Genomic DNA, 25,668 nt, shown 5'->3' on the forward strand with positions numbered 1-25,668 from the left:
AGACAGGGCCCATTAATTTGTATTTCTTACATCTTCCCAGGGTACAGTGATACCCCTTCATGCTGAGACCCAGGGCTGACTACACAGTCTACGAAACCTGCCGTGGACAGTACAGCAGGTGTATCAGACCCTCCCCTGCCACCCCCTCCTCTGTCTTCCTCTGTCCGCTGCACAGGAGCGCACCCCCCTCTCAAACATGCCCGTGGACCTTCACACCTGAGGGCCTTCACCGCTTCTTCAGGCCCAGCTGAAATGTATTCCTGAAGCCCTGAGCTCCCGACGCGTGCCAGGCACTTCTCAATTACCCTTGCACGGGAACCCCTCGAGCCCCACCTCCCCACCGAGGCCGTGTCTTTTCTAATGCTCTGCGCGCCTCCCGTGTCCAAAGCAGGTGCTGTGCTGGGGGTCACCCTAGGTTCAGCTTTCCCTTTGCCTTAGGGGCTCACTCTCTCTGGTATATTTGAGAAACAGCGGGGTTGTCTCCTGTCCCCTTCTGGAGGAAGGCCACCTCCCCTCGGAACTGGGGGCGGCTCCTCCACTGAACGCCCTGCCCCCTGCCGCAGGCCTCTGGAGCAGAGAGCGGAGCTTGTCTTCTCCCCAGCGCCCGGCCCCGCCCTCTGTAACCCCGCCCCCAATCAGGCTGAGGCTGATTCACCCTTTCCAGATCCGCAGGCCTAGAGGCCATGAAGGAAGCCACAACCTGTGAGGAAAAAGAGTTTAAAAGTGAGTACTACTATACCTTTTCCCATATCAAAGGGAGAAGTGTCTAAGAATTGAACCTCTTAGGTTTAACCTCTTAGCTGCACCTACAAGGGCTTTCCAGTTGGTCTCATCCCTCGCTGACTTTGTTCTCCATCCTCACTCTGGCAGCCCTGTGGGTGTCTCTTCCTCCAAACCCACAGTGGAGATCCCTCTCCCGGCCATGGGACGCTCATCCCTGCTGGAGAGTCCACCTCTACCCCCATCAGGCAGTCCAGCATTTATTTTTTTTAAGATTATTTATTTATTTTTGAGAGAGAGAGAGAGAGAGCATGCACGAACACACAGGGGGAAGGGGCAGAAAGAGAGGTAGAGAGAGAATCCCAAGCAGGCTCCATGCTGTCAGCACAGAGCCCCACTTGGGGTTCCATCCCACAAACCATGAGATCATGACCTGAGCCGAAATCAAGAGTCCCACACTTAACCAACTGAGCTACCCAGGCACCCCCAGCATTTCTTTCTCGTCTGAATTCATCCATCTGGAATAACCCCAGGATCAGTTCCAACCACCATCCCCCAGGCTGGTCCCCTTTCAGAAACATGTCAGGGGCAGTAGGAGTTGCATATACATTCTTTGCCCTTCAAGATGTATCCAAAGCATATTTGTGGAGACATACGTTGCAAAGATAGATATCAGTTCTTAGGGCTGTAGAATTTTAAGCCCATTGGAAAGAATAGAAGCATTTTCCTACCTGTCCTATAATCTCCAAGCCCACTTGTGTCTAGTAGAGGTCAGTAGGTGACAATGTACTCAGAGCAGGTGGGCTTTCACTTTGTCATCCCCTCTCTCAGCTTTAATATATGTCCATTCCAAACTCCCAGGACTAAATTCTTAGGGTAAAAATCTCTTGCCCAGTCTGTGAGATGGAAACAGAGGAAATGGAGTCATTCTTTTGGATGTAGATATTTATTATAGCACTGGATGGGTGAACGGATGGATGGATGGAAAGATAATGGATGATGAAGTGAATGGATGCTGTAATCAGGCCCTTGGGGAGGCATAGAAGAGAATTGCAATTAATCAGAAAATGTGTAATGAACACTTCACATATGTTAGATAAGATATTACCCCAAGCAGCCTAAAAGGGACCTTCAGATAGAAAACAGGACCCTTGGCTTAAAAAATCAGGGGGTGTAGAAAGATTCAGAAAACAGAGTAAGTGCTCCCTGTCACTATTCCAGAAAGAAGCCTCGGCACTCAGGCTTGCTAGAACTCCAAAGACTGGCGAAGGAGCAGATACTTTCTAGGTTTTGCCCCAAGAAAGTTGGCCAGAGGCCCAGTCTCTGGAACAAAGTGGCACCACAAGCTTGAGCTTCATCTAGGGGATAGGGAGTTTCCAGTTTTAGAGCAGAAGCATGGCAAGACAGCTAGGGAGTCCAGACACTACAGTGTGTAGGGCTATTGGGAGCAGAACCCTATCAATATCCAAGGGTCCGGTCCAGACCCTGAGGGCAGGTGTATCTGGGTACAGGCAGGTGGGCTGGGCAGGCAAGGCAAGGCTTCATACCTGGTAGGTGGGCTCACAGATGCCATGGTATCCACGCTTTACCAACATACATTTGGTTTTAGGAGGAAACAAGCTCTGGGGACTTGAGCTCATCCTCTGCCCATAACCTGTAATATCAGGGCCGGCCCCACTTCCCACCTCCTGCCATGGCTAAGGCTCTTGATATGCTCCTTGCGTGATCAGCCTGTGATTTCCCCTAGAAATTCAGAGACTCCAGCTAACTTGAGAGGAGGAAGGGGAGTGAGCCAAGTGCTAAGAAAGTGGTTCCAACAAAAACCACTTTCCAAGGTGCCAAAAAAGGGGAGCTCAGGGTAGGCTGATTGGGGGTGGGGAGGAATCTGAGAAAATTTCCTGGAAGAGGTAGGTTTGGTGAGAAAGGATTAGTTGAGAGTGGAAGACATTCCTGGTAGGAGGAAGGGGTGCTGTCTATATGGGCCAAGGGAATCATGGGCCTTTAAGCCCTACTCCTGTGAACCTAGTCCACACAAGCATAAAGCCAAAAATTCCCAGGAATCTGACCCAGCATGGCTCAACTTTTTTCACACAGCAAAACGCACAATGGTTGATGGTTTGGGTTTTTTTTTTTTTTAATGTTTATTATTTTTGAGAGAGAGCCAGAGAGAGACAGAGCATGAGCTAGGGAGGGGCAGAGAGAGAGAGGGAGACACAGAATCCAAAGCAGGCTCCAGGCTCTGAGCTGTCAGCACAGAGCCTGGCACAGAGCTCAAGCCCAAGAGCAGTGAGATCATAACCTGAACCAAAGTCAGACGCTTAAATGACTGAGCCACCCAGCTGCCCCACAATGGTTGATGTTTACATGCAGAACCCACTCTCATGGATGTATCTAGATTTGGTAAAAGAAAGGTGTAGTTATGTGCAAATCCCACCCAGTAAGCAAGAATATTTCCCCACTCAGAAAATATATCAGAATGCAAATGAGGGAGAGTGATCATACTACAGGGATAATTTTGGATGCACTCTATAACAAAAGGAATTATTTTGCAAAGCTGTACTTTATTATTCATAATAACTTACCTCTGACACATGGCATCACTCTTCATAGTAACATGAAGATTGGGAACAACCGAACCTCTTTTTTTTTTCATCTTCTTTTCTATCTTCAGGGAGGGAGTTCCCCATAAACAGATCCTGAACAAAGATTTGTCTGAAAGTTACTGGGAAGTGGTCCGAGGAAACGCAGGTAGACAAATGAAGAGGAGGGACAAGAAAAGGCTATCACAGGTGTGAGATCAAGCAAAGTCCCAAGAGGATAACTTTGGCTCAGTCCAGTGGGCGACTTGTGCAAATAAGCTAAGGAGTGCCTGAGAGCTGTCCCCAGCCGTGGTTGGCAGCAGGAGTATTGACACCTCTGTCAATCATATGTTAAGGGCTGCCCCTGGGGATGTCATTTCCTGGTCACTTCTGGCTCTCAGTGCACTTGGCCAGCGGGCTCCACCAGCGTGAGGACAGCCTGCCTGCAAAGAGTCACAGGTGTTGGCTTTGGGGAATGAAGTCACACAGCTTTCATTCATTTCAATCTGAGGAGGTTAGTGGGGTTTCGTAGCACCTGCTGTGGTCTCATTTCCTGCCTCATAGTGTGCACCTAGTAAATGCTGCTGGACTGTTGGCTAGTGACAGATGCATCCAAGAGAACAGGACACAGTAATCACACACATTAAGCAAACAGAGGACGGGCCCCCAACTGTTATGCTTACCACTATATCCTCGGCACCTGGCATAGGAAACGTTCACGTGCGTTTGTTGGAAAAATTATGAATGAATCTTCCCCCCACCACACCATGGTAATTCTTGATTTAAGAATATCTCCAGGATCTCCCGAGTGGTCTCTTTCATTGCTTGCTTGACTATGGGACACTCAGGAGGAGCTCCTTGGGATCTTCCATATGGTGACCCTCCTCACTGGGCAAACATCCCCCAGCTGTTAGGCCCAATGTCTGCTCCTGTTCTCTCCTGATCAGATGTTTCTACGGACATACGGTGAGGCTCAGTGGGGAGAGCTCAGTGAGATGTGGTAGGTGTGGGCTCTAGACCAAGTGCTACCTACCTACATGAAATCTCATTTGCATATTCATGGTCGATATTATTACCTCCCATTTTGCATATGAGGCCTGGAGATGTTCATGATTTGTGCTGTTAAGCAATGGAATCAGAATTTGAATCCAGGTTGGCGTAACTCTAAATTTGAGGCTGTTTCTCTTATGTCTTAAACCTCGGGAGTAAGGAAATGTCTTTTGTGAAGGGCTTCATACACTAAATGGTCTGTTGATGGCCAACCCCTTTCAAGCAGCCAGTGGCTCACCTGGTGGCTGTGCAACAGACATGAGGACTACCTGAGACTTTGCTCAACCCCAGACTCAGGGCCGCCTTCACAGGTGTGCAACCCGTGCAGTCACACAGGCCCCTGCCGTCAGAAGGGCCCTGCTCTTTGTTTACTGCTCTGCTGTCGCCATCTTGAAATTCATCATAGTTTTGAATAAGGGGTCCAGTATTTTCATTTTGCACCGGACTTTGCAATTCATATAGCCAATCCCCCGCCCCCACACACTGCTTACCCAGTGTGGACAAACTTAGCATGCTAGGTCGTTCTCAGGGCATGAGGCAGAGAGTGGGCCCTGGAACTCCAAAGGGATGCTGTAGGCAAGAAAACTCTTACACATTTTGAGGGGGCAGAGGAGACTGAGTAGAACTAGCCTGATGGCTTCTTACCCCCATCAACACCTAGCCAGGAAATCCCTACTCAATGGTAAACCTCTAAGTCCACTGAAGTGGCAAAGAGCTGGGAAAGAAGGGGGGGTAGGGACAGTGGGGCACAAAGAAGCTAGTAGCCTAATCAGGGGAGGCTCCCAGGGGGAGGCAACACCCTGAGAAAAGAATGAAGAGGGGCGCCTGGGTGGCTCTGTCAGTTAGGCATCAGACTTCGGCTCAGGTCATGATCTCACAGTTTGTGAGTTCAAGCCCCACATCAGGCTCTGTGCTTACAGCTCAGAGACTGGAACCTGCTTCGGATTCTAGGTCTCCCTCTCTCTCTGCCTCTTCCCTGCTTGTGCTCTGTCTCTCTCTCTTTCTCTCTCTCTAAAATAAATAAACATTAAAAAAAAGAATGAAGAAGGGTATGGTGGGCAGAGGGCATGGTGAGGTAAAGGCATCGTGGTGTCTTGGGGGTACTTGGGCACATCTCCTGGGCAAGGCAAAGGAGGGACCTCAGGAATCAGGACTGGACTGATGGGCTGGGGCCAATCAGGTGTCCTTGACTTTACCTCCTTGACCCTAGCTTTCTTGTGTATATTCTCCTGGGCCAGTAGCCCTTCCCACCCTGAATCTTGCCAGGATGGCTGAAATTTATTGAGATAGGGGGTTTGATCTTCTCCAGATAGATGTTTATCTGCTCTTCCATTCTATCGCACAGGGCAGGTGATGAGCTTATAGCTAATTAGTGATTTCTTCACGTTGATAACGCCACCTAGTGGTCACCTGTCACACACACTTTGCCATTTCATCATACTGACATGCAGAAAAAAATGGAGAGATTATATGGGACCATAATAATTCCCTGTCCTGCCCTGTACTTTGTGTGTTCACTTTGAAGTTCAGATGAACTTAATACAGGAATCCTTTTGACCTGCACAACAGCCCCAAAGTTGAGCAATGACTCTTGGAAGATGCTCCCAAAAGCACATGGATGCGCGCACATGCGCACACACACACACACACACACGCACCAGAAAGGGGACAGAGGAGAAAAAAACCAGCTCTGGAGGTCCCTTCCTCAGTGCCTTATGATCCTTGGGCTACTGTGACAGGGTCCTTGAATCCTAGATATTCTGCCATAACACCACATGGATGACTGCAGAGGCCAAGGCTGTGGCTGGAAGAAGATGGTCAAAACAGCACTCATGACTTGTGGGCCTTTGGAAACTCACCTTGGACCTCTCCAAACATTCAGTAATAATCACATCAATAGCAAAAAGCAGGAGGAAAAGAGGAGCTAGAGGGGAAGATGCTGTTTCTTGAGAGCCATCTCCTTTAGGTATTCTCCGTGAATGCATTTTTGCAAGTGCATTAAATCTGTCTCAGAGTACAGCAAGGTTCAGATGGCAGTTAATATACACTGGGTGTTGGGGCGCCTGGGTGGCTCAGTTGGTTGGGTGTCCAACTTTGGCTCAGGTCATGATCTCACAGTCTGTGGGTTCGAGCCCTGCATCAGGCTCTGTGCTGACAGCTCAGAGCCTGGAGCCTGCTTCCGATTCTGTGTCTCCCTCTCTCTCTGCCCCTCCCCTGCTCATGCTCTGTCTCTCTCTGTTGCAAAAATAAATAAAAACATTAAAAAATTAAAAATATATATATACACTGGGTGCCTACTGAGTGCCAGGCACTCTTCTGAGCACTTTAAATGCGTTTGCTCATTAAGTCCTGCCCATAGGACAACAAGAGAGGTACTCTTGCATCTCCATTGTGCAGGTAGGGAAATGGAGGGGCCTGTCTGAGGATGTGCAGCTAGTACGTGGAGGAAGTGATATCTGAAGCTGAACAATCCAGTTGCAGGGCATGTACGACTAAACCACTACTCAGGCTACCTAGTAGGCTGAGAGACAAAAAGAAACTGTATATACCCTGTCCTGGAGACTGCTGGAGAGGGAGGATATGTGATTGAATATCTGTAATGCATTTACTTATTCACTCGACAAATGTTTCCTGAAGGACATCTTCTTACACCAGGTCTGGGTAGGTACATAGGTGTAAATTATCCCCACTCTGATGGGGAAGAGAAGCTGAACCTGATTGGACCTGCATACAAGTGATTCAGGATGGAGCAGGAGGCATTGGGACAAAAAGCAGGGTCAGGGCACAGCTCAGTACTTGACATCTGGGCTAACTGGGTTTAAGGAATGCCACTCAGCCTAGCAAATAATGAATCCTCAGCAAACTGCTAGAATCCTAATTATATCTAAGAAGCCCCACTGAATCTCTCAGCTTTACGCTACCTACCTAGGAAGAGAAGGGGAGCACCGGACGAGGCAAGATTCTCCTTGTTACAGCAAAATAAGACTAGCTCCTTCTGGGGTCCAGGTTCCAGATAGACTGGCCTGAACTGCCATCTACTGGCCAACTGTACACACTGCACTGGGGATGAACAGGGTCCAGATGCAGAGGGAAAGGGGACTGAAGGTAGCTGAATGCTTTGAACCCTAAGTAGCCTTGAGAGGGAGGTTGTCACCTCCATGTTTTACAACTAAAGAAGAGACTGACTCTCTGAGAGGTGACAAGAGGTAATAATAGCTTTCATTTACCATTTTCCAGACACTGTGCCAAGCATTTCACATTCCTTATTCCCTTGAATCTTCTCAAGAATCCTGAGATTTATCTCCCCCTTTACTCGTCATATCTCTGAAATCCCTTTATTCTATCAAAGTTCCATATTCTTCTTAAAGCCATGTGTGTGGGGGGACAGCAGGTCATTTGTACTATGGGAGTTCTTACAACCTGGGTTTGAGTGGTGGGTCTTCAGTGTCACCTCACTCTTACGTCTCCATGCCTCCTATAAGCTGGCATGAAGCCCTAAAAACTTAATTAAATTCAGGTCAATTGTTTCAAGCAGGACTAATTCATATGTTCTGTTGCATCCCATCAGGAGGCACATAACGTGTGGTTCTAGTGATGTTAAGATTTAGTTTTGTTAAAGCAATGTTGGGGGTGTCTGGGTGGCTCAGTGGTTAAGTGTCCCACACTTGATTTGGGCTCAGATCATGATCTTGCAGTTTGTGGGTTCAAGCCCTTCTTTGGGCTCTGTGCTGACAGTGTGGAGATTGCTTAGGATTCTTTCTCTCTCTCTCCCTCTCCCTGCCCGTCCATAACTCATGCTTGCTCCCTCTCTCTCCCTCTCTCTCAAAATAAATAAATAAATATTTAAAAATATTTAAAAAAATTTTTTAAAAAGCAGTGTTGACTTAAGTGGGACCCTTATTTAAAGAAGAACTTTCCGAGCACCTGAGTGGCTCATTTGGTTAAGTGTCCGACTTTGACTCAGGTCATGATCTCACAGTTCATGAGTTCGGGCCCCACATCGGGCTCTGGTTCTGACAGCTCAGAGCCTGGAGCCTGCTTCAGATTCTCTGTCTCTCTCTCTCTCTCTCTCCATCCCTCCCCTGCTTACAATCTCAATATCTCTCTCTCTCTCTCTCTCTCTCTCTCAAAATAAATAAACATTCAAAAAATTTTTTAAGTATTTTAAAGGTGTTCTAAGAGTAAGGATGAAGACTCTTGAAGCAAATGGAAAGAAAAAGTCTCAGAAAATAAATAAAAGATATAAGGAAACAAATGGAAACTTGTGGAAACTGCTAAAGAACACATGAAACAAAAGTTTAAAAACTCAATGGATGGTTCAGTATGGCAGAATGGAGATGACAGGACAAGAATCAATGAAGATGGATTGATTAAATGATAGATAGATAGATAGATAGATAGATCCAACTGGGACATTTATCTTTCTTCATAAAGAGAATGCTCTAGTAATTGAACAACTTCTAGACATTTCTCAAAACATCTGTGTAACATTTTTATTGTTCAGAACTTCATTCCGCCCGTGAACAATTTTAGTATAATGGAAGTTCATTTTATTGTTAAAAATAAATGAATAATAGGGGCGCCTGGGTGGCGCAGTCGGTTAAGCGTCCGACTTCAGCCAGGTCACGATCTCGCGGTCCGTGAGTTCGAGCCCCGCGTCAGGCTCTGGGCTGATGGCTCGGAGCCTGGAGCCTGTTTCTGATTCTGTGTCTCCCTCTCTCTCTGCCCCTCCCCCGTTCATGCTCTGTCTCTCTCTGTCCCAAAAATAAATTAAAAAATGTTGAAAAAAAAAATAAATGAATAATAAATAAGAGAGGGCCTGGGAAGCACAAACGATATTCATGTATTATAAACCAAGAATTATGACTAACCCAATTTGGTATGCCTGAGGTACAATTAGAAAAAAATAATTATGGTAACTTTTAGAAGGGTAGAAAAAGGGAGAAGGAGGAGCAGTTAGGGGAAGAAGAGAAAAAGGGAGAAGGAGAAGAAAAATGGGGTTTTTTTTCAACCATTTAACTCTGAAATACACTTCATATAAGAAAGGCATGGGGTGCCTGGGTGGCTCAGTTGGTTGAGCATCCAACTCTTGATTTCGGCTCAGGTCATGACTTGAGGGTCAATTGAGTCCTGCATTGGGCTCCAAGCTGAGTGTGGAGACTGCTTAAAATTCTCAATCTCTCCCTTTGTTCCCTCCCCCTTTGCATGTGCTCTCTCTCTCTCAAAACAAATAAATATGTATGTGTTAATTAATTTAATTAAAACAAAATAAAAAAGGAATTTTAAAAAGTTTAAAATAAAAATTCATTAGTTCATGATGACACTTGAAAAAAAGTCTTATTCTGGGGGGCACCTGGGTGGCTCAGTCAGTTAAACATCTGACGGCAACTCAGGTCATGATCTCACAGTTCATGAGTTCGAGCCCTGTGTTGGGTTCTGTGCTGACAGCTCAGAGCCTGGAGTCTGCTTCTGATTCTGTGTGTGTGTCTCTCTCTCTGCCCCTCCTCCACTCACGCTGTCTCTCTTTCTCAAAAATAAATAAACAATAGGAAAAAAAAAACCCCTTATTTGTAATCTCTCTGTGTTTGTGTGTGTGTATCCATACATATACATATACATATACATATATGTGTGTGTATGTACACACACACACACAAACTAGGGTACCAATGAATTGATTTGAAAACTGATCAACAAAGGGCAGAATCAAGAATGTGTTCCACCTTTTTTTTTTTCTTTGAGAGAGAGAAAGAAAGTGCACCAGCAGAGAGAGAAGCAGAGGGAGATAACGAATCTTAAGCAGGCTCCATGTTCAGAGTGGAGCCTGACATGGCTCTATCCCATGACCCAGGTATCATGACCTGACCTGAAATCAAGAGTCTGACGCTCAACCAACTGAGCCACCCAGGCACCCTGAGCGAATGAGTTTTTATGATGTGATGCGCTTCAGTCAATTGCCTTTTCATATATAAATTGTCCTTTGTGAGGACAGTTGACTTCTACTGTCCTTTTGACATGACCCCAGTTGCTTGCTAACAGAGTAAGATATCCCAAATTCACTTTGTACATTTCATACCTCAGAATTGGAATCAATCATTTCTCAAAAGATCTCTGGTTCCTTTTGTTGAGAAAATGTATTTAGAAACCACAGTCTAGAAGAGATGGGTGCTCACTGTTACAGGGTTTTTGTGGCATCTAGGCCTTTTCAGTGATCAGAGCTAGAAGAATTATATTTTTTTAATGTGGAGGAAAATCACAACTTCTTACTGCATTTCTGATTATAATCTATAATTACATGGTTTTTGCTTCTATGATTTTATACTTCATTATCTTTCCTCTTAAGGTGAATATTTTTATTTCAAAACACATTAATATAACTACTTTTTTAATTTATCCCACAAGAAACCTTTAATAGTTTCAACATGATAATGAGACAACTGAATATAGCTTAAGATTTCTTTGTAGAATTTTTTGGTTTTATTTTTGTTGTAGTTTTATATCATTTGAAGAATTTTTTTCTCAGTGTGTTTATGCTATGACCTGGGAATAGTTGGGCTTATTTGTTTCAATTTGTTTTTTATTGTTAATCTTTCCTCATATAACTTTATCTTTTTATGTATCTAAAACGTTAACATCATCCCAAGTCAAAACTATTTAATAACCTGAATTTATATGTCTGTCTTCTCCCCTCTATTTTTTCCTCTCCCCTCATACATAGCAATTAGACATTAGTTTAACATTTCTTTCTTCTTTCTGTCTTATTTATTTATTTATTTGGCAAAAATTAGCACACTTGATCCTATTCTCTACCTTGCTTTTTTTTTTCACTTAGCAATATATCCTAGAAATCACTTTCTTTCAGTATTTAATGATCTTTGCACTGCTTCTCGGAGCTTCATCATATTTCATTGTGTGGATGTACCATCATATCTTCAACTAGCTCCCTATTGGTGGACATCCTGGGCTGTCTCCAATCATTTGTTACTATAAATTAAACTACAACTTGGTGCTTAGATCATATTTTATTTTTGTCGGTGTATCTTTGGAATCCTATTCCTAGAAGTGGGATTGCTGAGTCAAAAGATAAATGATATATAACTTTGCTAATATGTCACCAAATTCCCTTATGAATTCCCTTGTAAATTCCCTTACAACTTAAGTTGTATCATTTGGGTTCTTGCCAGAAAGGTACCAGGGTTCCAGAGTGCCTGTTTCCTTCATATCCTTCTCAACAGAACATTTTCTCAAAATTTTGAATGTTTGCCAATCTGATAGATGAGCAGTGATAAATATCCACATTTTATTTCTTCTATCTGATTATAATTGAGGTGGAGCATCTTTTAACATGTGTAAGAGTGTTTTTGTTTAGTTCTCTTTCTGTGCCTATCTTTTGTTCTTTTTATTCCTGAAGAATTGTTGGTCTTTTTTTCCCCTCAATTTTTCAAATGTTTAGGCCTTTATTTGTGATTGGAGCAGCAAAGCTTTTTCTAGTTGTCACTTGTCTTTTAGCTTTGCTTGCGCTGTTTTGCTCTGGAAAAAAAAAATTACAGCCTAATTTATCAAATTTTCTTTTATTGCTTATAGATTTTGAAACATAAGACAATTTTCCTTCCCTTGGGTTATTGAAGTAGTAGGAACATTTAAACTATAATTGAAAAAATGTTGGTGGCTTATTGTTTACTAGTTTGAGAGTTTAAAACTTTGGGTGCCCAATCTTAGGGAGACCCCCACACTTAACACTTTTACAAGTTTTACCTCCAGAAATCTCATCTGGTTCTCAGGGTATAGGTTGAGAAAAATCCCTTTATGCTTCCAGTAGAGGTAACCATCATGAAATATACCCAAATTTTCTCCTTAACAAAAGCCTGCCCTCAAAGGAAATTATTTTACCAGAGTGTAACCTACGTGGAAGAAGAGAAATACCCAACTACAGCCGCTTCTACACTTTTCGTCTCACCTAAGGGGGGAAAAAAGCTGAAAATTGCTTGTAAAGATCATAGCTTAAGGGCACAGGCTCTTTGAAAGTCTGAAACCTAATTATAGAATTATGGAATCTTCTCCCCCATACATGTACACACACCTTGTGGTACTACATAAATCAGTCTCCTGTATAGTAACAGGGCATTCATTGCTACCGAAAGAACTGCAAAACTCAGACTTTGTTCAAGAAAGAGTCTCTAGGGGCGCCTGGGTGGCTCAGTCGGTTAAGCGGCCGACTTCGGCTCAGGTCATGATCTCTCGGCCCGTGAGTTCAAGCCCCGCGTTGGGCTCTGTGCTGACGGCTTAGAGCCTGGAGCCTGTTTCAGATTCTGTGTCTCCCTCTCTCTGACCCTCCCCCATTCATGCTCTGTCTCTCTCTGTCTCAAAAATAAATAAACGTTAAAAAAAAAAAAAAAAGAGTCTCTAGTAGGAGAGACGCCTGGGTGGCTCAGTCAGTTAAGCATCTGACTTCAGCTCAGGTCGTGATCTCGTGGTTCACGAGTTTGGGCCCTGCATCAGGCCCTGTGCTGACAGCTCAGAGCCTGGAGCCTGCTTCAGATTCTGTGTCTCCCTCTCTCTACCCCTCCCCTGCTCACACTCTGTGTGTGTGTCTCTGTCTCTCAAAAATAAATAAACATTAAAAAAATTTGAAGGAAGGAAGAAAGAAAGAAAAGAAAGAGTCTCTAAGGAATTCCAAAGATGACAGGTGAGACGAAAACAAGGACAGTACGGGAGATTTTAGCCTCTGTCTACAGCTACAGCAAACAGTAAACCTAGTCTAATTCAGATAAACACAAAACCTCACAATAAAGGCCTGTTTAACTCAATTCCCTTTACCTGATACTCCATGTCCAGCTTTCCACAAAAAAAGGGCCAAGGCATGCTAAAAAGCACGAGCATAGTCTGAAGAGATAAAGCAAGCCTCAAACCAGGCTCAGATGTGACATAAAGTGTGGAGCTATCAGACTAGGAATTTAAAATAACTGTGAGTGATATGCTAAGAGATCTAATGAAAATGTGAACATGTAAAACAAATGGGTAGCGTAAGCTGAGATACGGAAACTCTAAGAAAGAATCAAAAGGAAAGTGTAGAACTCAAAAACAGTATAACAAAGAAAGATGCCGTTGATGGGCTCATCAGCAGACTAGATGTGGCTGATGGAAGAATCAACAAGTGTGAAGATGTGTCAACAGAAACTTTCCAAACTGAGAAGGAGAAAGAAAAATAAAAAGTAATAAGAAAAAGGAATGGAATATCCTAGAATTGTGGGACAATTACAAAAGGTACAACCCATGTGTAATGAAATACCAGAAGGAGAAGAAAGGAAGGAACAGAAGAAATATTTGAAGTCACTAATGGCTGAGAATTTTCTAAAAGTAATGACAGCATACCTCAGATCCAGGAATCCCAGAGAATGTCAAATATGAGAAATTCCGAAACATTTACACATGAACATATTATGTTGAAACTGCAGAAAAATCAAAGAGAAAATTTTAAAATAAGGCACAAGGTGCGGGTGGGGGCGGGGAGAACGCTTACCTATAGAGGAATAAGGATAAGAATTATATCAAGTTTCTCTTCAGAAACCATGTAAGCAAGTAGAGAACAGAGTGAAGTATTTAAAGTACTAAAATAAAAAAGCCCCAATTTAGAATTCTTTATCCAGTTGGTACTTATCTTTCAAAAGGAAAGGAGAAGTAAAGACTTCCTCAAACAAACAAAAATTGAGGGAATTTGTCACCAGTAGATCTGCCTTACAAGAAATTTGTTAAAAGTTCTTCTGAGAGAAAGAAATTATAATGTTGGAAACTCAGGTCTACGTAAGGAAAGTCAGGGTGTAAGGAATAAACGATGGTAAAATAACATTTTTTATTTTTATTTTATTATTTTAGAGAGAGTGTGTGAGTGGGGGAGGGGCAGAGGGAGAGAGAGAGAGAGAGTACTAAGCAGCTTCCACACTCAACACAGAGCCTGACATGGGGCTCAATCCCACAACCCTGGAATCATGACCTGCGGTGGAATCAAGAGTCGGATGCTGAACTGACTGAGCCATGGAGGCGCCCTATTTTTTTATTCTTAATTTAAGAGATAACAATTCGTTCACAAGAATACAGATAATGCATTTGGTGATTATAGCTTACAGATAAGTGAAATGACTGACAGCAATGTTAGAAGAGTAAAAGCCAAAGGAGAAGAGAAACAAATAGAAAATAGTTATAAATATGGTAGATATTAAACCAACTATAGTCACTTTAAATTTGAATGTTCCAAATGCATCAAATAAGAGACAAACTATCAGAATGTATTGAAAAAGAAAAAGAACTCAAGTATACGTTGTCTATAGAAACTCACTTTAAATATAAAGGCACATTAAAAATAAAGGGATAATGAAAGACATACAAGGCTGATACTAATCAAAAGAAAACTGAAGTAACTATTAATTTCGGACAAAGCTGACTTCAGAGCAAAGAAAATTATCAGGGATAAAAAGGAGCATTACATGCTGATAAAGGGGTCAATTAATTCTCCAGTAAATCTTAGCTTTTCAAATCAGGCTATTTGGTTGTGAGCACATGATGGGGGTGGTAACAGAAAAGGACGTGAGAGGAATTAGTGATAGAAGATCATGAGGAAATTTTTAGGGGTGATGGAGTCACTACCTTGACTGTGGTGAAGGTTTCACCAGTGGACAGATGTGTCAAAACCTGTGATGTGTGTCAATTATAACCCCATAAAACCCTTCAAAAAAAATTTTTTTTCAATCTACGCCATCATCATCCTTCTCTAACTGAAAGCCATTACTCCTTTTTCACAGGTAAGAAATTTGAAGCACAGACAAGTTAAGTTGCTTGCCCAAGATCGCACAGCGAATAAATAGCAGCGTCAGAATTTGAAGTTCATTTGACTCCAGAGTCCCTGCTCTTAAGCACTTTGCCTCAGTGAATTGAAGGAGGCCCGTGTTTCCATTGCTGGTTTTGGAGCTGGCCCAGAGGCTGTTTGCTATTGTTGAAGTAATCCTTGAGGACAGGGACATCCAACCACCGAAGACAGAGAAGTTCTAGAGAAGGCCTGAGTTCTCCCAGTGTCAGGAAACCAACTCACAACACTCTGCAAGTGCCATGGGGAAGTGACAGGGATGGTATGTGTGTATCACATTTGAGTCTTTGGGATCTGAAAAGGGACACTTCTCTCATAGCCTTCCTCCCTCCTGGGCCATGCCTACCCACACTGCCCAGCAGCTGGCATCAACTTTCAGAGCTCCCATTCACACACTCTTGATAAGATGATCAGGGAGTACGCTGGGGAGATGAACTGATTATACCTACTGCAAATAAGGAGGAAGAATACTGTAGTTCGGTGAGGTGGACACATGCCTTCTTGGATCAGACTACCCTGGAACTGAATATCTGCCACTAACTAGATTTGTGACCTTGGGCAAGTCCCTTCTTGATCCTCAGTTTTCCCAAAGATAAATTAGGAACAAGGTACTTACCTCACAGAATTAGGAGTTTTCATTGAGATGACATAGGAGTGTCTTTTTTTTTTTTTAATGTTTATATATTTTTGAGAGAGAAAGTGCAGGCGCATGAGTGGGGGAGGGGCAGAGAGAGAAGGGGACAGAGCATCCCAAGCAGGCTCTGCACTGATAGAAGAGAGCCCGATGCAGGGCTTGAACTTACGAACCATGAGATCATGACCTGAGCCGAAGGAACGTGCTCAACTGACTGAGCCACCCAGGTGCCCCGGCGGAATGTCTCACACAGGAACCAGCACATACCACAACATGTGGTATGCACAGTAAATAATGGTTACTATTACTATTGCATGAACTTCCTTATTCTGTGGAAGGAATGCCACATTGGCTTGTGACTAGACCACGCAGTGAATTCACTGACACCTTAGGAGAGCTTTAAAAAGGAGGGTATGTCCCATGGTTTAGGTTGGATTTAGAGAATCCTGCCAAAAGCGGAGTGATAAAGAAAATGATCTCAGGGGTTTCGTATGATGCTGATATTCTGTGGTCTCAGATTTTGAAACCCATCGATGAACTGAGAAAGAGAGTGTCAAAATGGACAGCTGACAGTCATAACTGTGGGCTTCCTTGTCTATGAACTCCTTGAAAGTAGAGACAAAGATGTTTTTGTGTCCCTACTACCTAAAACAAGGTCTGGTGGCAATAACTGTTCAGTAAACATTTACTAAATCAGTCAATCCCCATACCTGCGCTTTGGGTTGCTGGTGGCTGGTCACCAGTTGTCCCTGTTTAAGATAGCTTCAGGTGAGAGAAGTAAGAATGCATCCTATGAGCCACAAATAATATAAATCTTTCTGTGTAGGATAGTCTTACCATCCACCTTCCAGCCTAATCCAATTCAACACTACTTGAACACTTACTTATGCAAGTAACTTATGAACAACTTACCATGAAAGTTAAGTATTAAAAGAAATCTATCTACTAAATACAAATTAAATACTCTCATCAATAATAGATATTATCACTGCATGCTTATCCAGCTCTTGTCCTTCTCACACTGTCCAGGTCCCTCTGGGGGTCCCCAGCAAATACTCAGCCCCTGACTCAGCTCAAGGGTCCATTGATTTGCTAACACCTTCCTGTTACTCTGCTCAATACTCCTAATTGTTCCAAGCTTCAGCTCCCTGGATAGGATCTGAGCTCCTGACCTTTGCATATTTTCTTTTTGTCATCTTGTTCTGAACCAAAGCCACAAAATAGAAGATGCTATTTGCTCTGATTTCGTAGCTCTAGTTTTCCTCCGGCCTGATGCCTACTTTTCATGTGACTTTTTACAAAAAGAGAAGAGAAAGAGCTCTAGATTTCTTGAAGGGATCAGACCCTTTTCCCTTTGGAACTCCCTTTATAATGTCAATATTTTAAAACTATCAAACTAAACAAGGCAGATTTTTTAGCAAGCTTATAGATTAGGATCTTTGCAATATGTTACAGCTAAATGTCAGACTGGATAATGTCAACATAAATCAAAATGGCCACCTAAGAATTGAAATGATGTGGGAACTACTTGGGTCCCTAACATTCAGGAGGTAACACTGCATTAGCAGTTGTCCAAGTTAACAATGTTAGGCAACTAAATGTGGAACCTCCTGAGCATATGTTGGACGTTAGCTGATCAGCATTGATATTTATCACGCTTTGGACAGTAGACAGACAATCTATAAATTCCCAGTTGGCATCAAGGAAGAAAACTAATCTTACTTTCTTCTCTTGCTGTTGAAGCCCTGACCATATTTCTTGTTATACTTGAAGTAAGTTCATTGACTGTGCTCCATCTACACCTTGTACATACTTCTGTATTTAGGATTTACTGCCATCTATTCTAATTATTTCTTTATTTATCTCTCTCCCACACTAGCCTGTGAGATTCTTGAAGACAGAGACGGTGGTTTACTAATACCTGCCAAGCCTGCAATGGAATAAGTAGGGGCTTGGGAATTAAAAAGATTTGAATTTAAATCCTGGCTCTTGAACTTTCTGTGTCATCATGGGTAAGTTTCTTAACTTCTCAAAGTCTAATAATGCTGATCTATAAAACAGGGATTTTAATACCTACTTAGAAGAGTTTATTAGGATTAAATTATGTAACTGACTGTATTATAAAGATTCTTTGGTTGTAAACAACAGGAAGAAACTGTATCATTAACACTGGTTATAAGAACAGAAATAAACTCTGGCTAATTTGAGAAAAAAGAACATGACAACTAAATGCAATGTGTAATCTGGGATTGGATCCTGGGTCAGAAAGGGAAATTGATATAAATGACATTTTGGCGACAATTAGTATAATCTGAAAAGTGGATTACATGTAATAAAATAGTTATTAAATCTTACATTTCCTGAATTTGATCCTTATATTGTGGTTACGTAAGAGGAGATCCTTGTACTTAGGAAATAAACAATGTAGGATTTGGGGTAAAGGAGCATGGGTCTGTAACTTTGAAATGCTTAGGAAAATATCATACATATATACTAAATATCCTGTATATAATACATATGTATAGCGTACACTTAAATACACATACCACATACATAATATGTATATAACATACAGAGTGCAATAAAGTAAGTATGCAAAATATTAATAATGCCTAAGTAAAGGGCATGGGAGTTATTTGAACTGTTCTGTCATTCCACATTACTTTGAAATACTTTGAAAATTCAAAACACTTTTAAAAGAAAAAAGGAAGGATTTATTGAAATAATCATGGAACTCTCAAAATTAATAGGAAGGCTGAAGAACCAGGTGAGGAAACTCAACAGGAACCAGGGCAAGGACTATCAGAGTACCCTGGAAAACATGATGTTCTTCCTTTCCATCAGTTCACACAGGACTCACAATCCTAGGACAAAGTCCTGTTGAGTGAATCAGCACAAGGAGAAGGGATGGGATCTGGCAGAATGAGTTTCCAGATGGATTTACCATTGTATTGCTCAAAACCCAGGACAGTGCCTGGCTCAGCACATGGTAGGTGCTCAAAAAGGAATTTTTAATGCACATTTGTCTTCTAGCACATGACAGGCACACAAGAAACCTACACAGGAGCCTTAGTTGTCTTCCTTTCCCTTTTGTACCACTTAGCTATGTTCAAGTATACAATATACTATTGTTAACTATAGTCATAATGCTGTACATTACATCCCCAGGACTTACTTATCTTTTCACAGAAGGGATTAGCATTTAAATTGATGGACTAAGAAAAGCAACTGGCTCTCTCCAATGTGGGTGGGCATCATCCAATCCATTCAGGGATTGAATAGAACAAAAAGGCAGAGGAAGGCTGAAATTCTCTCTGCCTGACTGAATGAGCTGGGACATCAGTCTTCTGCCCTCTAAGCTTTTGGTTCTCAGGCCTTCAGACTTGGACTGGTAGCTACACCATAGGCTCTCTGGCTGTTAAAGCTTTCAAACTACACCAGTGGCCTTCCTTGGTCTCCAGCTTGCAAAGGACAGATCGTGAGACTTCTCAGGCTCCATAGTCACATGAGCCAATACCATTAAATACATACCTACATACAATACATAGTAACTCACTAACTCATTCACTCACTAATGAATTCACTAACTCAGGGTTCTCTAGAGAAACAACAAATGGAATATGTCTTTCTCATACAGTAATACAGTAGCGCTAACTACTGGCAAGATGCCTCAGTTCCTCAGCATGGGCATCTTTGTAGGGCTAGGTGAGTATCTTTATGACATGGTACCTGGAAGCTCCCAGAGAAATTGATCCAAGAGAAGCTGGAAGGGGCAGTATTTTTTTTTTTTTTTTACTTATCCTCAGAAGTCACACACTAAGACATCTGCTATATTCTTTTGGTTATATGGACTAATCTTGTGCGACTAATGTGGAAAGGACTCTATGAAGGAGGCAAGGATCATTGGGTCCATTTTAGAGACTGGGAACTACAACCAGTCACTAGGAAATGTAAACCAAACTATATAATTTTACTGGGCTCCAGCCAAACTGATAAATATAAACTACTTTTTTTGTAAGTAGGCTCCATGCCTGATGTGAGGCTGGAACTCACAACCCTGAGATCAAGGGTTGTATGCTCTACCAACTGAGCCAGCCAGGTGCCCCAAATATTAAATACTTTTTAAATGGGGATTACATCAACAGCTTTTTAATGTAACTTCTGATTAATGTGTTTGTTTGTATATACATATATACACACATATATCTACACACATACTTTGTAGAAATATATATACATATATATCTCATACTCCTTATACTCTAGTAAGAAATGTTAAGTTGCTTAATCTAATATATTGGAAATTAAAATTTTACATTTTTCTGTCAATGTACATGTTCTGAACGTAAAGCCTGAAAAGAGGAGGATAAATTAGTTTTGGGAAAGTCACATTATCAGTCAAATCTTCTTACCGCTGTCCATAGGGGATGGTGGAGCTCAAGAAAGTTCTGCTAGAAATGTAGGAGAAGAAATATCCAGGTCCCTGAATGCCCAGGCATGAGTTTTCTTGAGGTACAATCTACTTGCCATCCTTGTTTTAATATATCTTTCACAAGCCCCTTCTATTAGAAGTTCAAAACAGTTTACCAAGTCATCAGTATTTTTTTTCTTGTTTGAAAAACCAGGGTATAAGCATATCTCCTTTTTGTGTCTTTTAGTGCTTATGTAATTGTCTGTTCATTTTAGACCACTGGTGAGTGCTAGTGTTCCTTTGCATTCCAGAAAAACATCTCTTCCAAACTCTGCCATAAGGAAAAAATTCTCTTCAGTTAGAATTTGCATATTTTTAAGCAGAGGCTATTCTGTTTGCAAACATATGGCTCATTATTTATGACATTATGTACCTATATCTATCTGTCCATATATACTGGGCCGAGAGGGTAGTAATCCCTCAGAAGCAGCAGGGAACTTTCTTAAATGAAAAAAAATATTTGTCAAAAGTCTGCAGAAAATATCATGTTTGATAGTGGCAGCAAACCGAGGTTGGGGCAGTGGAAGTAGTCTGCCCAAAGTGCAAGCAATAAGGGGGTGTACAACTTTAGAAAATTTAAAAACTTGGGGCAGCTGCATGGGGCAGTTGGTTAGGCATCTGACTCTTAATCTCCTCTCAGATCATGATCTCGCCGTTGGTGAGGTTGAGCCCCGGCGTCAGGCTCTGCACTGATGGTGGGGAGCCTACTTGAGATCCTGTCTCTCCTTCTCTCCGCCCCACCCATGCTTGTGTGCACTCTCTCTCTCTCTCCCTCCCACCCTCTCCCCCTCTCTCTCTCTCAAAATAAATAAATAAACTTTCAAAAATTGAAAAAAAAGAAAATTTAAAAACAATAAGATGGACCAAAAGCCAATCTGCTTTTTATTTACGGTTATAAACCAAAATTCTGTCTGTGATAAGGCACTCCTCCATGAAAAAAAATACCTAGGGGCACCTGGGTGACTCAGTCAGTTAGGCATCTGACTTTGGCTCAGGTCATGATCCCGTGGCTCTGAGTTCAAGCACTGCGTCGGGCTCTGTGCTGACAGCTGAGCCTGGAGCCTACTTTGGATTCTGTGCCTCCCTCTCTCTCTGCCCCTTCCCTGCTTGTACTCTGTTTCTCTCTCACGCGCGCGCTCTCTCTCTCTCTCTCAAAAATAAATAAAACATTTAAAACAATACCTAAACATTTGTGGAGTTTTATTACTTGGAAACATTTCTTTGTGCATAACATTTTTGGAAACTTTAGGAGAGAAGGTATCTGTTCTTTACACTTTTATTTTATCAGTGGGAAATGCTGCAAAAATGTAGGCATGACTGTAGGTAGAGGCCGTGAAAAGATTTTCCCAGACAAGATGTACTAAGTGCTCATTATGAAGCTGTGTGTGCATTAAAGAAATTTTGAAAAGCTAACTTCATTCTTTGAAGCTCTGAGTGAATGAAAAGAAAATATGAATATAGAAGGATCCACTCAGATTGTATTGTCTCTTACATGTAATTTTTCTTTTCTGAGTTATCTGGTTTTCTGCTATGAAATTTTAGAGGTTGGTTATACACAGAAATATTTGCAAACAGCCAGAATTAGTTTCAAAAAATTTCAAGTGAAATTCCAAGCTTTAAGATTATTCCCTGAAGATTAACACACAGATGTATATAGAAAAGACCATTAACCATGCAAAAAAAAGGCGGGGGGCAGGGGGGAGGTGGTGGTAAAAAAGTAAACCTTTGAATAGGAAAAAATCCATTTTTAAAGAAGAACAATAAGAGAAATGCCAAAAGATGTTGGTCTTACATTGTCCAAATAAATCAAAGGGTAATTTTGAGCATCCATAATTTTGTTCAAGAACTAGACACTATTTCTAAAGCAGAGGATCAAATAATGTCAAGGTTTGCTCTCATTCGGCCATTTCCTCACACTACACCATGGTAAAGGCAACCCACAGAGTGGGTGAAGGTATTTGCATTGGTTATCACTGAGAAGAGCTTATGTCTAAATTATGGACGTAATGGGGCACCTGGTTGGCTGGATCAGTGGAACATGTGACTCTTGATCTTGGGGTTGTGGGTTCAAGCCCCATGTTGGATGTAGAGATTACTTAAAAATAAATTTTTTTAAGTTTATTTATTTACTTTGAGAGACGGAGAGACAAATTCTGAAGCAGGCTCCATGCTGTTAGCACAGAGCCCGATGAGGGCCTTGAACTCATGAACTGTGAGATCATGACCTGAGCTGAAATCAAGAGTCAGACAGTCAACCAAATGAGCCACCCAGGCACCCCTTAAAAATAAAAATCTTTTAAACAAATAATAAATTATATATGTAAGAACTGGTGTAGATTAATTAGAAAATAAGTTACAAACAAAGACTACTCAGTGGAAAAAATGGGCAAAAGATTTAGTGAATTCACTAAAGAAGAAGACCTAGTGAAAATAAACATTGCAGGATGCTCAACAAGCAATAATCAGGGAGATGCAAACTAAAACTCCAATAAGAGATTAGTACACCTCCACCAATATGGCTAAATTTAAAAGTCTGATGAGACCGCGTGTCAGTGAGAAGGTAAAGCAACAGGAATTCCCAGAAGTGGCTGGTGACACTTTGGGAAAAGTCTGGCCCTGTTTACTAAAGCTGAAGTTTGTATATCTTGTGATACAGCAATTTTACTCCTAGATATTATTACCAGCTTAAATACATACACATGTGCAATAAATTCTGTACAAAAATATTCATAATAACCCCAAACTGGAAACAACCCAAACATCCATTAACAGAATGGATAAATAAACTGGTTTATAATCATAAAATGGGATACCATATGTCAATGACAATGAACAAACTTTAGCTATAGGCAATGACATAGCTGATTCTCACAAAAATAATATGGAGGAAAAGAAATCGTACACAAAAGAACACATACTGTATGACTGTATTTATATAAAGTCTAAAAATAGAGGAAACAAAATCATAATGTCTAGACTATATACTGAAGTGGTAAAACTGTAAAGAAAAGCAAAGATCACCAAGAAGGTCAGGAGAGTAGGGAGACTGTGCTTTCCAAGGGGAAGGGCCTGGGCTGGAAGAGTCCTGGGAAAGTTCTTTTCCTTGACCTGGATGGTGGTTACCCAGGTATTCATTTTATAAGCATTCATTAACTACACACTTATATTTTATGTATTTTTCTGTCATTTGCATGATAACAAAAACATTTTTTAAATCTCCTTTTATCCTCATCAGTGAAAGCCTAGGCTATTACTATATCCCAAATTATCCCAAATTATAAGGCATAAAAATTTGCCTGCCTTACACACTAACCTATTTGCAGGGGATGTTATAATTTACTTTCAACCCCAATTTCAGATGTGCAAACATTTATCAATGAGCTCACCAGTTAACAAGTATCAAACTCCAGAAGTAATTGTACAGAATCAAAATTTGTCGTAACCTATCTAGTAGCAGACTGTGTCCAGTCTCTGATAAATCTAAATTTTAAAGGGTGATAAAAACCTTAGCTACTCCTGGGAGTATGTTTTGTTTCATCTGCAGTGTAGTCACTGCATTAGAGAAATCTATTTTCTAATGTTTATTTTTTTGAGAGAGAGAGAGACAGAGTGTGAGCGGGGGAGAGGCAGAGAGAGAGAGAGAGAGAGAGAGAGGGAGACACAGAATCTGAGGTGGGCTCCAGGCTCTGAGCTGTCAGCACAGAGCCCGACGCAGACCTCGAACTCATGAACTGTGAGATCATGACCTGAGCCGAAGTCAGATGCTTAACTGACTGAGTCACCCAGGCGCCCCAAGATCTTCTAGGGTCTTAAAAGATTTCTAGGGTCTTAATAGATTTCCAGGTCTTAAAAACTAAGTAAAATGAAATAAATAAAATAAAAATTTCCAGGTCTTTGCCACACGTATAGACACTAAAACCACAGTGGGCAAGATCAGGATCTCAAAATGGGGGATGAAGAGAGCAACTAGATACATGAAACAACCTTAAAGATATTTATGAAACAAATTTTGGTTTTATTTATTTTTATTTTTATCATTTCCAGGAGTGTATCCTGCAGATATACATGTTGTGCATGCATCATGTATGAACAAAATAGTGCAGATTGCACTTGGGCCTCAGCAGAGCCAGGTGAGGAAGAAAGTCCTGGTGCAGTCCCAGGGTCATGCTCCACCCAGGGTGCACTGCCCCTCCTCCCCCAACACACCCGCCATGGAAGGCAGCATGGATGCAGGTTACTTTGTTACAGCTTCTTTGAAAATACATCAGAAGTTTGGGGCGCCTGGGTGGCTCAGTGGTTTGGTTAAGCCTCTGCCTGACTCTTGGTCTGGGCTCAGTTTCTATGAGAGTGGACAGCTCTGGGATGGCAGCAGGGAGCCTGCTTGGGATTCGGTGTTTCCCTCTCTCTCTGCCACTCCCCTGCTTGCAGGTGCGCTCTCTCTCTCTCTCTCTAAACAAATAAATAAATAAACTTAAAATAATTTTTATAATTAAAAGAAAAAGTACATTAAAAGTTTAATAATAGTAGTAGCAGTAGTAGAGAAGAAAAGAAGTTTGAGTCTCAGAGGGCCTCCTGAAGGCAAAAGGAAGAACCCAGGGAAAGGAGGAGACCCAACTACAGAGCCAGAAGTGTTTTTCAAAGTGAGTGGAGTCATCAGACAGGAGACCCAGGAATTTGCATTTCAACAATTGCTGCTGGTGTTTCTGAGTCCCACTGAAGAACTGCACCTAAAAGAAATTACAGAGTAGATAGAAATAATCTTGAGCCTTCTGCTTTGAGAATTAAAGAGAATTGGCTGATAAAATTTAGGGGATTCCTTAACTCTAAAACTCAAACAATGGGAAGTATGCAGTCAGATACCTACCATGTGCATTTCTCGATCACAGAATTCACAAGCCGCTGCAGTTAACCCTGTCAACAGCCCTGTGAAGGAAGTCTAGCGTTTAAATGACCTCTTGAAGTTTCCACAGCAAGGGGCCATGGACAAGATTTGAACCAGGACTCCTTTCAAATTGCCCGGCTAGTGCTCTTTCCGCTATGCTATGGATAATGATGGGTGTTACGGTTGAAAAAGAATTTCAAGGAAAAACAAAAGAACAAAGAACATACAATCTCTAAAAACACTGAGATACTCTTTCTTAACCCAGAATTGGAAAAAAATCAAAAGCCTGATTCTGTCTCTTGTCACTAAAGGTATGGTGCTCTGAGATCTTTGGACGCTTGCTGGAGGATATATAAATTAGAGTCCTCACTCTGGAGAGCAATTTGTCAGTGCCTAGTAAAGTTGAAGGCACATGGCTTCTGTACGTGAGGCTTATGATGCACAGACACGCTTTCATGTGTCTGGTGTCGTCAC

At 41.8% G+C, this 25,668-nt stretch overlaps 1 long non-coding RNA gene across 1 annotated transcript; it reads left to right on the top strand.

The window, feature by feature from the left end:
• Positions 1–629: 629 nt before the first annotated feature.
• On the top strand, positions 630–24,745 carry LOC131487200 (uncharacterized). The gene is made up of 3 exons (XR_009249656.1): positions 630–723; positions 17,721–17,853; positions 24,357–24,745. It is a non-coding gene; the product is annotated as an uncharacterized LOC131487200 (long non-coding RNA).
• The last annotated feature ends 923 nt before the right edge of the window (positions 24,746–25,668 follow it).

Source organism: Neofelis nebulosa, chromosome 10, assembly GCF_028018385.1.
Source record: "Neofelis nebulosa isolate mNeoNeb1 chromosome 10, mNeoNeb1.pri, whole genome shotgun sequence".
Classification (NCBI taxonomy): Eukaryota; Metazoa; Chordata; class Mammalia; order Carnivora; family Felidae; genus Neofelis; species Neofelis nebulosa.